Source organism: Ochotona princeps, chromosome 2 (genome assembly GCF_030435755.1).
Source record: "Ochotona princeps isolate mOchPri1 chromosome 2, mOchPri1.hap1, whole genome shotgun sequence".
NCBI lineage: Eukaryota > Metazoa > Chordata > Mammalia > Lagomorpha > Ochotonidae > Ochotona > Ochotona princeps.
In genome coordinates this window covers 114,060,579-114,072,253 of record NC_080833.1, presented here as the reverse complement: position 1 = coordinate 114,072,253, position 11,675 = coordinate 114,060,579, and positions in this window count along the sequence as shown.

The window sequence follows — 11,675 nt, the reverse complement described above, 5'->3', positions numbered from 1 at the left end:
CTCAGGCTCCCATGGCGGGACCCGGGATCAAGGAATCAGGGATCGGGAATCAGATCGGGAGCCGGCGGCGGAGGGGGAGGGGACGGAGTGGGGGTGCAGGGGGCGGGGGAGCGCGCGCTCCCGGGTGCCGCCTCCCGGCTGTTCCCGCAGCCCCCGCCCCTCCCGCCGCCGCGTCCATTGTCTGCGGCCGCGCTCTTCCCGGAGTCGCCGCTCCCCCAGCCCTCAGCTTCCACAGCCCCGCGGCCCTCACGGCTCCTCTCACGGGTCCTGGGAAAGGGCGGCGGGGCTCAGACCCCAGCCCGGAACCGTGAGCGGGACGCAGCTTCGATGCTTGGCCTTGGCCCAGCCCGCTGCCACCCCTGGAGCCGTCCTCCTCGACCTCCCTGCGGCAAGCGCCAAGCCCCCCCAGGCCCCCCAAGGCTGGCTGAGTTTTCTCCTTTGGGGCCACAGACCGGGCGCCACGAAATCCAGCGGAATCTGAGACGTGCGAAGATTGATTTTTTTTTTTACCCCCTAAGGCTGCAGGAAGGAAGATTCGTCCCTCTTTTTAATTAGTGAAGACACTCCCCTCTTCCGTTCTTATGGTGATTTCCCCTACAGGATCACCACTGTGCATCATCCCCCACCCAAAAAAAAAAAATTAATTACTCGAGTGCTAGCTGCGTGCAGCGACCGCCGTGCCAGTCTGGGACGCTCCCTCATTAGCACTTCTTTCCTCCCCTCTGGTTTGAGTGTTGGGATTAATTACAAAGGGAACCCAGCCCGGGGGGCGACTAGGGAGATGGAAACCAGGAGGTGCGGGGACCTTGGAGGGGAGGGGGCCTCCCTGGAGACCCGCGGGGTGAAAAATGCACGGGGCATTCGGGTCCCTCATAGGCTGGACTCTGTGGGAGGAGTTTCAGGTACTTTAGAGTTGAAGGTCTTGTAGGATATTACAAAAGGCCCGACACAGGGCATCTCCACCACGGAGCAGGCCAAGAACCCAGTTAGGGTTCATGAAGTGGGGCAACAGATTTGAACCCACCAGGAGTGACAGTCCCCACAGAGATCTGGGCTGCGGTGTCAAGTGAGGGAAAGCAGGAGTATTATTATGTTGCATTAATATTGTTGCTGTGCTACCTGCCACTTAGCTGGCACAATATCACACACTTCTCCCCCAGCAGGACAGCAGCCTCCAGTTCCTATACCTGCCCTCCCAGCCCTGTGATTAAGAAATCCCAGAGCAGGAAACTCCATCCAGGTTGTATTCCTGTCTTGTTCTGTTCTTCCCTGATAGATGCTTTTTGCTCACACCTAACCTCATCCCTTTTCTCTGTCCAAGCTAACCTGACAGGGGGCGAAGACAGGGACCACCTGGTGATGGTTCAAAGATGGAGAACCACTAAAAAATATATGTCGTCTTCCTTGCCCAAACCCTTGCCTCTCCTCATCCCCTCTTCCCATACAGTGGGTCAGTGAGTGACTCAGCACACACACACTGCACCAAAGATGCAGAGTCATCATTTCAGGTACCCAAGTCCCTGCATGCATCCCGGCCCTCGTTCACCTTGTGCCTCCCGTGGGCGGGGCACTGGGCTGCACAGGTGGTCCTGGCTGCAGCCAGAGGTATGAAAGACTAGTACCGGGAGAGTTGGGGAAAGATGGGAGGTAGAGAACGGAATAGGAAGGGAGGTGTTTGGGCAGCAGATGTGTAATTTGCCAGTGTTGGGCTTCCCCCGGCGCGCCGTCTGACTCTGGCAGATTGGTATGAATTATGTTCACGCGCTGCCAGGCTGTGTTCTAGGCCTCAGAAGGGCTCCAAGAACTGGGAAAGGGTTTCTGGAGTGAGGTAATTCTGTCAACTGGCTCCACCTGAAGTCTGAAACGTGTCAACTGAGGAGACTGTGGAATCCCATGAGGAATCTGCCGCTCATCTCAGCCTGTGAGACTGGGGGCTCCCAAAGACTACTTGTGTTGGAAACATGGGGTCACAGAGGAAAAGTCCCACACTAAATCTAATTGGTGTGGTGTGTCCCATCCAGCCATACTCCGGCATCCCCTCATCCTCACTTTGGGAGGGATACCCACATGGCTTTCACACACCTTTAATTCAGAGTGAGGAAACAGACCCCAGGAGAAGGTCCATGTGCCCTGGCGTTCCAAGGTCCTAACCCTAAGGTGGAAGGTGGCACTGTGGTGACATTCCACCAAGGTTTTTCCAAGGGGGTAAGCTCCAGCAACAGAGGGATGCCAGCAAGTAAAGCACATTAGAGTAAACAGATTGGATGAATGCACAGCTCCTGGTCTTGAAGACATAGTTTCTTAATCTCTTCAAACCTCAATTCCTGTTTATTTTTTTTTTAAAGATTTATTCATTTTATTACAGCCAGATATACACAGAGGAGGAGAGACAGAGAGGAAGATCTTCCATCCAATGATTCACTCCCCAAGTGAGCCGCAACGGGCCGATGCGCGCTGATCCGATGCCGGGAACCTGGAACCTCTTCCGGGTCTCCCACGCGGGTGCAGTGTCCCAATGCATTGGACTGTCCTCGACTGCTTTCCCAGGCCACAAGCAGGGAGCTGAATGGGAAGTGGAGCTGCCAGGACTAGAATCGGTGCCCGTATGGGATCCCGGGGCTTTCAAGGCGAGGACTTTTAGCCGCTAGGCCATGCCGCCGGGGCCCGTTTCCTGTTTATTTAAAAAAAAAAAAAAAAAAGCTAATGGCTGAAGTTGTCACCTTAAATGCACTGGGATCCCATATGGGCACCGATTCTAGTCCTGGCAGCTCCACTTCCCATCCAGCTCCCTGCTTGTGGCCTGGGAAAGCAGTTTAGGATGGCCCAATGCCTTGGGACCCTGCACCCGCGTGGGAGACCCAGAGAAGGCTCTAGGCTCCTGGCTTTGGATTGGCGCAGCTCCGACCATTGCAGCTGCTTGGGGAGTGAACCAACGGACAGAAGATCTTTGTCTCTCTGTCTCTCCTCTTCTCTGTATATCTGACTTTCAAAAAAAAAATGAAATAAAATAAATCTTTTTAGAAAGAAAAAAAAACAATGAGATGGCAGAAGGAAGACCCTCCACATGCTCGGCGTGCCCAAGTCAATATGCTAACAAGCTTCTTCCTCCTCATGCATTTTAGGGACTCCTACTTTTTTCAAGAATCACCCTAGAAGGAGGCTCTTAGCCAAAAGCCAGTGCCCTCTGTTAAAGCTCTCTCAGACCTCACCAGCTTATGTTCAGGAAGCAACAATGGAGTGAACAGATCCGGGGGCCATTCAAAAGCCTCAGAAGCGAAGATGCAAAGAGCTCAAAGCAGGGCCAGCATTGTGGTGCAGTAGGTTAAGCTGCTGACTGTGACACCAGCATCCCACATGAGAACAGGATGGTGTCCCACCTTCTCCACTTCCGATCCAGCTCCTTGCTGACACACCTGAGAAAAAGCAGTGGAAGGTGGCCTAAATAGATGGATCCCTGGCACCCACTGATGAAGGTGTAGGTTCTTGGATTTGGCTTGCCTGGCCCTGGCCATTGTGGTCATTTGGAGTGTAAACTTGCGGACAGAAGCACTCACTCTCTCTCGCTCTCTCTCTCCCTTCCTCTCTCCCTCCCTCTCTCCCTTCTTCTCTCTGTCCCCCTTTCCCTCTTTTCCTCTCTTCCTCTATAACTATGACTTTGAAATAAATGAATGAATCATTTTAAAGGGTTAGTCTCAAGGGTTAGTCTCAAAGGCTAGCTGTATCCCTCTGCGGGGCAAGTTCCTAGGCTACAGCGAAGCACCCACTTTGCTGCACACACACCTGTCCCTGGAGAGCAGGCCCAGACACTCATCACAAAGGAGAATCCCCAGCACCTCTGCTCAAACAGAAGCACCCAGCCTAGGGGCAGGTGTTCTGGTGCCGCCGTTAAGATGTCATTGTACTGGAGTGCCTGGTTCCTATCCCAGCTCTTCTGCTTCCGATCAGGCTTCCTCCTAGTGCACACCCTGGGGGGCAGCAGGTGACAGTTCAAGTACTGGGGTGCGTGCCATCCATGAGAGAGAACCATGTTGAGGTCCAGGCCCCTGGCTTCAGCCTGGCCCAGCCCTCGCTGTTGAGGGCATTTGGTGAATTAACTGGACAGCAGGCATATCTCTTTCTCCATCTCTCCCCTTACCTTTTTTAAATAAATACATAAAACTTTAAAAACAAGCGAGTTCCCACCCCTAGCAGGATGGCCACCAGTGTTTTGGCAGAAGTGGTTAGCCAGCTCAGCCAGCTCAGCCACCCTCTGGGTGTGGGTGGCCACAGTGCTGCACTCAGATGCTAGGCCACAGCCATGCACTCTTTCCTTCCAGCCCTGCTGATGATCCAGGGAGTCTGGTCTTCAGAGTAATTAGAGCTGTTTTTCCAACACCCACCTTCCCAGAGAGGCTACTCCCAATGTTTGTAGAGATGGCCCTATATGCTGCATTGCTTTGGAAGCCCACATGCCTGTAATCCAAGCAAGGCAGTAGGTGACAGTGCAGACCCAGGGGCCCCTGAAACCAGGGGAGGCCATGTTTGAACGTTGGACTCCTGGCTGCATCCTGGCTTAGCCCAGACTGTTGCAGACATTTGAGGAGTGAACCAGCAGATGAAAGAGCTGAAGCGTTCTTTCTGTATCTCAATCTCTCTCTCTCAAATAAAATGCAAACATTATAGTACCATGGATTAATTCACTTCTAGCGATACCAGGATTTCATATTAGAATGCTAGTCCTGACTATTCTACTTCTCATGCAGCTTCCTACTAATGTATCTTGCAAAGCAACACATGATGTCTCAACTGCTTTTCTGCTACCCATGTGGTAGACCCAGATGCAGGTCTAGGATCCTGGCTCAGACCTGGCTCTTAAAGCCATTTGATGGGCCCAGCACAATGGCTCAGTGGCTAAATCCTCACCTTGCATGCACCGGGATCCCACATGGGTGCCAGTTCATGTCCCAACTGTTTCACATCCCATCCAGCTCTCTGCTTGTGGCCTGAGAAAGTAGTAGAAGACAGCCCAGAGTCTTGGGATCCTGCACCCACATGGGAGACCCAGAAGAAACTCCTGGTTCCTGGTTTCAGATTGGCTCAGCTCAGGCCATTGCGGCCACTTGGGGAGTGAACCAGCAGACAGAAAATCTGCCTCTCCAATAAGAACAAATGAATCTCTTTCTTTTTTTTTTTTTTTTTTAAAGATTTTATTATTATTATTGGAAAGTCGGATATACAGAGAGGAGGAGAGACAGAGAGGAAGATCTTCCATCCGATGTTTCACTCCCCAAGTGAGCTGCAATGGGCCGGTACGCGCCAATCCGATGCTGGGACCAGGAACCTCTTCCAGGTCTCCCACACGGGTGCAGGGTCCCAAGGCATTGGGCCGTCCTCGACTGCTTTCCCAGGCCACAAGCAGGGAGCTGGATGGGAAGTGGAGCTTCCGGAATTGGAACCGGCGCCCATATGGGATCCCGGGGCTTTCAAGGCGAGGACTTTAGCCGCTAGGCCACGCCGCCGGGCCCGAATCTCTTTCTTAAAAGATTTACTTTTATTTTTATTGGAAAGTCAGATATACAGAGAGGAGGAGAGACAGAGGAAGATCTTCTGTCCGATGATTCACTCCCCAAGTGACCGCAATGGCCGGTGCTGTCATCTAAAGCCAGGAGCCAGGAATTTCCTCCGGGTCTCCCATGCGGGTGCAAGAACCCAAGGCTTTGGGCCATCCTCAACTGCTTTCCCAGGCCACAAACAGGGAGCTGGATGGGAAGTGGTGCTGCCAGGATTAGAACTGGTGCCCATATGGGATCCCAGCGCGTTCAAGGCGAGGACTTTAGCCGTTAGGTCACCATGCCGGGCCCAAGAAATAAATCTTAAAAACATTTTTTTGAGGAGTATATCAACAGATTGAAAAGTCCTCTTATTCATTCACGCTCTTCTTCTCGGGCTCTGCATTTTACATAAGTAAATGCCACGTATGTATGAGATCTGGGAGAAGTTCCTGGGCCCAGGCTTCAGTCTGACCCAACCTTGGCCATTCAGGCCATTTGGAAAGTGAATCAGCAGATGAAAGATCTCTCTCTATAACTCTGCCTTTTGAATAAATAAATAAATCTTTAAAAGCAAAAAGTACTTCCAGGTTTAGTCTATACTGTGAAATAAATAGGTTTTAAAAATTTTCACTTGCAATGAATAAAGTTGGGGGAGCGGAGGAAGCTTTAACTGACCTCTGCTATTTTGTTGGACTCTTGTGAGGTGCCCCTTTGTCACGTAAGGGCCTGATCTCTTTGAAAGGGACTGAACTTCATTCATTTGTATCACTTCTGCAAAAGTCACTGTTGGTGTTAGTTCCCTTTCCTTCTATGCCTTCTGTTTCTCCTCCCCTCAATTGTCCCAAACTTGTACCACTCCCAATTCAACCAACCCTTGTTAATTGTGTATTTCCTTAAATAAATCCTATTATCACCAATCTAAAAAGTTACCTACAATTAAACCAGTGGTTCTCAACCTTGACTGCAGATTTTAATCACCTGGGAAGCTTTGAAAACACACCAAGACTCAGGAGCATCCCAGACTAATAAAATCAGATACCTCTTAGCTACAGCCCAACTGCCGGCATATGTCTAAAATTATCTAAGAAATTTTAATATGAGAACCACTGAATTAAACTCCTTCTGATTCCCTTCCTCCTTTGTGGAAGAATAAATGTTCCCACCTCCTTCAGTTGGCATCAGTGCTGCCAAGTGTGCAGACTTTCCCCTTCCGTTGTCCACTCATCCTCACCTGTCAGACATAAGATTGGACACATCCCTTCACTCTGCAACCTGTTCCTGCTTCCATTCTTTCTTCCTTCTCATCTAACCTTCTTAACAGAGTAAATTCATCACTACCATTCCTCCCTTCACTCCTGAATTCCTGGAGAGCCAGGCATCCTCTCCATCTCTTCACGCCTCCTGCCTTCAAGTATTTATGTTTCCTAGAATTCAACTCTCAGCCCCTCAAGTCCTCACTCTCCACGTTCTCTTCAAACAATGTCACTCACCCTTGTGGCTTCAGACCATGCTCACTTCTTAGCACTCTTAATTCAGGGCTCTTCTTCCAGGTAGCAAGTTTCTATTTCTAATCTCCTACCAGACATTTTAATTTGGATATTCCTCACGTACGTTGAATGTAATAGGTTTTAGAGGAACACATTACATTCCCTCCACCTTCAAAGGTTTATCACTTCCAAACTTGTCTCATTCCCTTTCTGTCGACAGTGTGATTTTTCTGAAGGGGAAATCAGCCCTTCCTTTCCTTGCCTGACACTTTCTAAATGCTGGCCACTGTCTACGGATTGAAGTTAAAATGTCTTGGTGCTGTACTTAAGGACCTGCCAGTACCTGACTCCGATTCCCCTTCTAACCGTATTTCCTATTATTCCAAGTACAAACATTCAACACAGATACATTGGAATTCTACCCACCTGCTCATTCTGTCAACTTGGGGCTCTATTATTCCTGCCTTCACAAAGTATTCCCTTTGCCAGAAATGCTATCACCCTTATTCTCTGCCTGCAGAGTTCTGTTCACCCTTCAAGGCTTCAGTCGGGTCTCAACCCCAACTTTCCCAAGCCAAACCAGATGTTCCTTCACCCAATGAGCCTTTGTGCTCCCCTGCCACAGCATTTATGACACTGTGTGGCAATTTCTCATTTACATATTTTTCTGCCCAGCTGGTCTGCGAGCTTCTAAAGAGGCAGAACAACCCCTTATTTATCTTTGCGCAGAAATCAGCTTGGAAGGGCACACAACAACAAATATGTGCCTAATGAAACAGAAAGCAGGAGACTAGGAGCAGATGAACCGTGGAACATCTGATGTGAAAGACATTTGTTTGTTGAGGACTGCCCAATGCATTGGGACACTGCACCCGCGTGGGAGACCTGGAAGAGGTTCCAGGTTCCCAGCTTCGGATCGGCGCGCATCGGCCAGTTGCAGCTCACTCGGGGAGTGAATCATCGGAAGGAAGATCTTCCTCTCTGTCTCTCCTCTGTGTATATCTGGCTGTAATAAAATGAATAAATCTTTAAAACAAAAAACAACAACAAAAAAAGAAAGACATTTGCTTATAAATCGTAGGATAGTAGCATTTTGAGGTTGGGAAATGTCTGTCTCTGTTTTTACAGACGAGGGAACAGGTACAGAGCAGGACTCTACTAATTCATAGCAGCTCTAGAATCGGAAGGCAGGGCTCCTGATCAGTAGTTCAGTAGTCTGCCAATTGCATCACCTTCACTGAGCATTGTTCATTTTGAAAAAAAGACACAGCTCTTAACCTTTTGTGGACTGTCACTCTCTTTGAGACTTCAATGAAAGCCGCAAACTCCTCCCAGGAGAATATATACAAGGGTACCAAAAACTTTATGGAAAGAGGGCCTGCGCTGCAGCATATCAAGTTAAGCTGGCATCTCATATAGGTGCCTATTCAAGGCCTGATTGCTCCACATCTGGGTCCAGCTCACTGTAAACGCACTTGTAAAGCATGAGTCAAGTGCTTGAGCTTCTGCCATGTGGGAGACTCCGAGGAAGCTCCTGGCTCCTGCCTTTCAATTGGCCCAGCTCTAGGCATTGCAGCCACTTGGGGAGTGAACCGGCAGACTAAAGATTCTCTCTCTCTCTCACCTTTGCCTTTGAAATAAATAAAAATGAATCTTAAATTTCATGGGCCCAGCATGATGGCTCAATGGCTAAATCCTCATCTTGTAAGCATTACAATTTACAAGCACCAGTTCATGTCCTAGCTGTACCATTTCCCTTCCAGATCCCTGCTCATGGCCTGGGAAAGTGGTAGAGGATGGCCCAAAGCCTTGCAACCCTGCCCCCTTCTGGAAGACCCAGAAGAAGTTCCTGGCTCCTGGCTTCAGATCTGCTCAGCTCCAGCTATTGTGCCATTTGGAGAGTGAACCAGCAGATGGAAGATCTTTCTCTCTGTCTTTCCTTCTCTCTGTAAATCTAATCTGCCTCTCCAATAAAAATAAGTCTTTAAAAAAATAAATTTCCTATGAAAATGAATTACAGTATGTGCATTTTTATTATATGCAATTGTTATAACTTACTCTTATAAGTTTATTTGGTACAAAATATTTAAATCTATGTATAGCTTTTTCATAATACATATTTTATTAACTGCTTGAAGACTGTGTGTATATATAGTTATTCGCATAAGCACACACAACTTCATACACAATCTCAAAGAACACAAGGAGCCAATGTCTATGTGAGGCATGGTTTGAAAAAAGAATATTTAAACAGAGAGTCGTTAAGGAAAATAGAAAACAAGAGAGCACAGCGTGGCACTAAGACCACAGGGATACATGGAGACAGAAAAGAAAGCTTAGAGTTGAGTGCTGATCTGCAGGTGAGGTGGATAGGGCTCAGGAACAAGGGGGCATTTAAGATGACAGGATGACTCAGAAGCCTCTGGTAGAGAGGGTAAGAGAGATGGTGAGTGATAGCACAGCCCAAATTAGAGGCTACTGAGAGAGCAAAGTTTGAAGGGTAGATAATGTGTTGGGTTTGACAAGTGTCTCAGGTGTGTCTGTAAGCCATAAAGATCGGGCTCTCCACAGGAAGTTGGAAATAAGTACCTCTGCATCGCCCGCCACTTTCCTCCAGATCAGCCGGACAGTCTAGTGCTCCCTGAACCAGCGCATCCCCCGCTGTCTCCAAGCCTTTGCTCTCCCGTTCCTTCTGTGTGGAGCACCTTCTTCGCACCGTCAAGGGACTCCAAAATATTTCAAAGTCCAATCCAAATTATGTTCTCTTTATTAAACCGTTACTGACTCCACCAGTCTGATGTCATCTCTCTCGTCTCTAAAACACTAATGCTCTTTCAGAACTCCTCTTACCACATTTTCTATTTAGAATTTTAATTATTTATCTTCTCAAATAAAAGGGGTTAAGAACAAAGGAAAACTGCCCAAGTAAGTAACAAATAATGAGATGGAAAATGTAAATCCAAGTATGTTAATGATCATATTACATGTAAATCTAAATACCCCATTTAAGAAGCAGAGATTGTCAGATTAGATTATAAAAGTATTTTCAAACTACATACTACCTTAATGAAACCCTTTCAAGTTGGAAGAAAAATAAGCTAAAGATAAGTAGATGGGAAAAGTATACCAAACTAGTATTATTCAAAATAAAGTTGGAATGGTTGAACTGACACAATAAAGTCGATTTCAGGGACCAACATGGTGGCACAGCAAGTTAATCTCTCTCTGCAGCCCTGGCTTCCCATATGGGTGCCAGTTTATGCCCCAGCTGCTCCACTTCCAGAATTCACCTCCCTGCTGGTGGCCTGAGAAAGAATAGAGGATGTCCCAAGCCCTTGGACTCCTACACCCACATAGGAAACACAGAGGAAGTGCTGGCTCCTGGCTTCAGCCTGTCCCAGCTCTGGCCACTGCATCCAGATGGAGAGTAAACCAGTGAATGGAAGACAGATTTCTCTTTCTCTCTGCCTCTCTCTGTCTCTGTCTCTCTCTCTCTCTCTCTGTCCTTCTCTCCCTCTGTAACTCTACCTTTCTAGTAAAAACAGAAAATAACAGATCTTCAGAATAAATAAGTAAAATAGAATTCAGTTTAAAGAACATGATCAAGGACAAAGAGCATCATTTCATAATGACAAAGGGGTAAATTAAGACACAGTTTCAAACATTTAGTTTCCTAATCACAGAGACTGAAGGTGCATACAGCACAACCACTAGAACTCTGCAAATAAACTGACAAACCCAAAATTATAATAATAAATTATAGTACATCTTAATAATTGATAGAACCCATATGCAGAAAAATCAGTAAATATTTAACGACTTGACCAACACTAGCAACAGACTTGATTTAATGGACCATGGAACATCCCACGCAGAAACAGAATGTACATTTTTTTTCAGTTACAATAGGAGCATATGGCAAATCTTGAACCATGGAATAAGTCTTAATAAATGTAAAAGAAATAAGATTATTTTAAATATATTCTCAAACTATAATGGGACCGAACTATACAGCAATAATAGATAACTGAAAAATCCCAAATATTTGGAAGCAACACAATTTTGAGTAATGCCTATGGAAAGGAACGAAGCAAAATTGGAATGTAGAAAATATTTTGAACTGAATGAAAATTAAAACACCACAAAATTTATGAAATGCAACACTTGGAGGGAAATTGAAGTAAGCACAAGAAAGGAAATAATACAAATCAGAACAAAAGTCAATGAAATAATAAAACAGAAAAGCAATGGAGAAAAATCAATAAGCTGAAGAGCGAGTTCTTTGAGGAAATATGTAAATGTGGCCTAAATGATTTGGAGTAAAGGACGCAAATGACTAATGTCAGAAATGGGAGAAGTGACATCTATAGATCCCTCAGCTGGAATAAAGGGTAACAGATTATGAACAGCTTCAGTCCAATCCATTTGTCGATTTAGATGAATGCACCAGTCCCTGGAAAGCCACATACTGCCAAACTAAACCAGGAAGAGACATATCACCTGGATCATCTCACAGCGGTTAGAGAAATTGAGTTGTTGGGACAGCTTTGTGGTATAGCTGCTTAAGCAACAATCACGATGGCTACGGCCCATGCAGGTCTGCTGGTTCAAGTCCCAAATGTTCCATTTCTTTTTAAAATAATTTTTTAAAACTTAT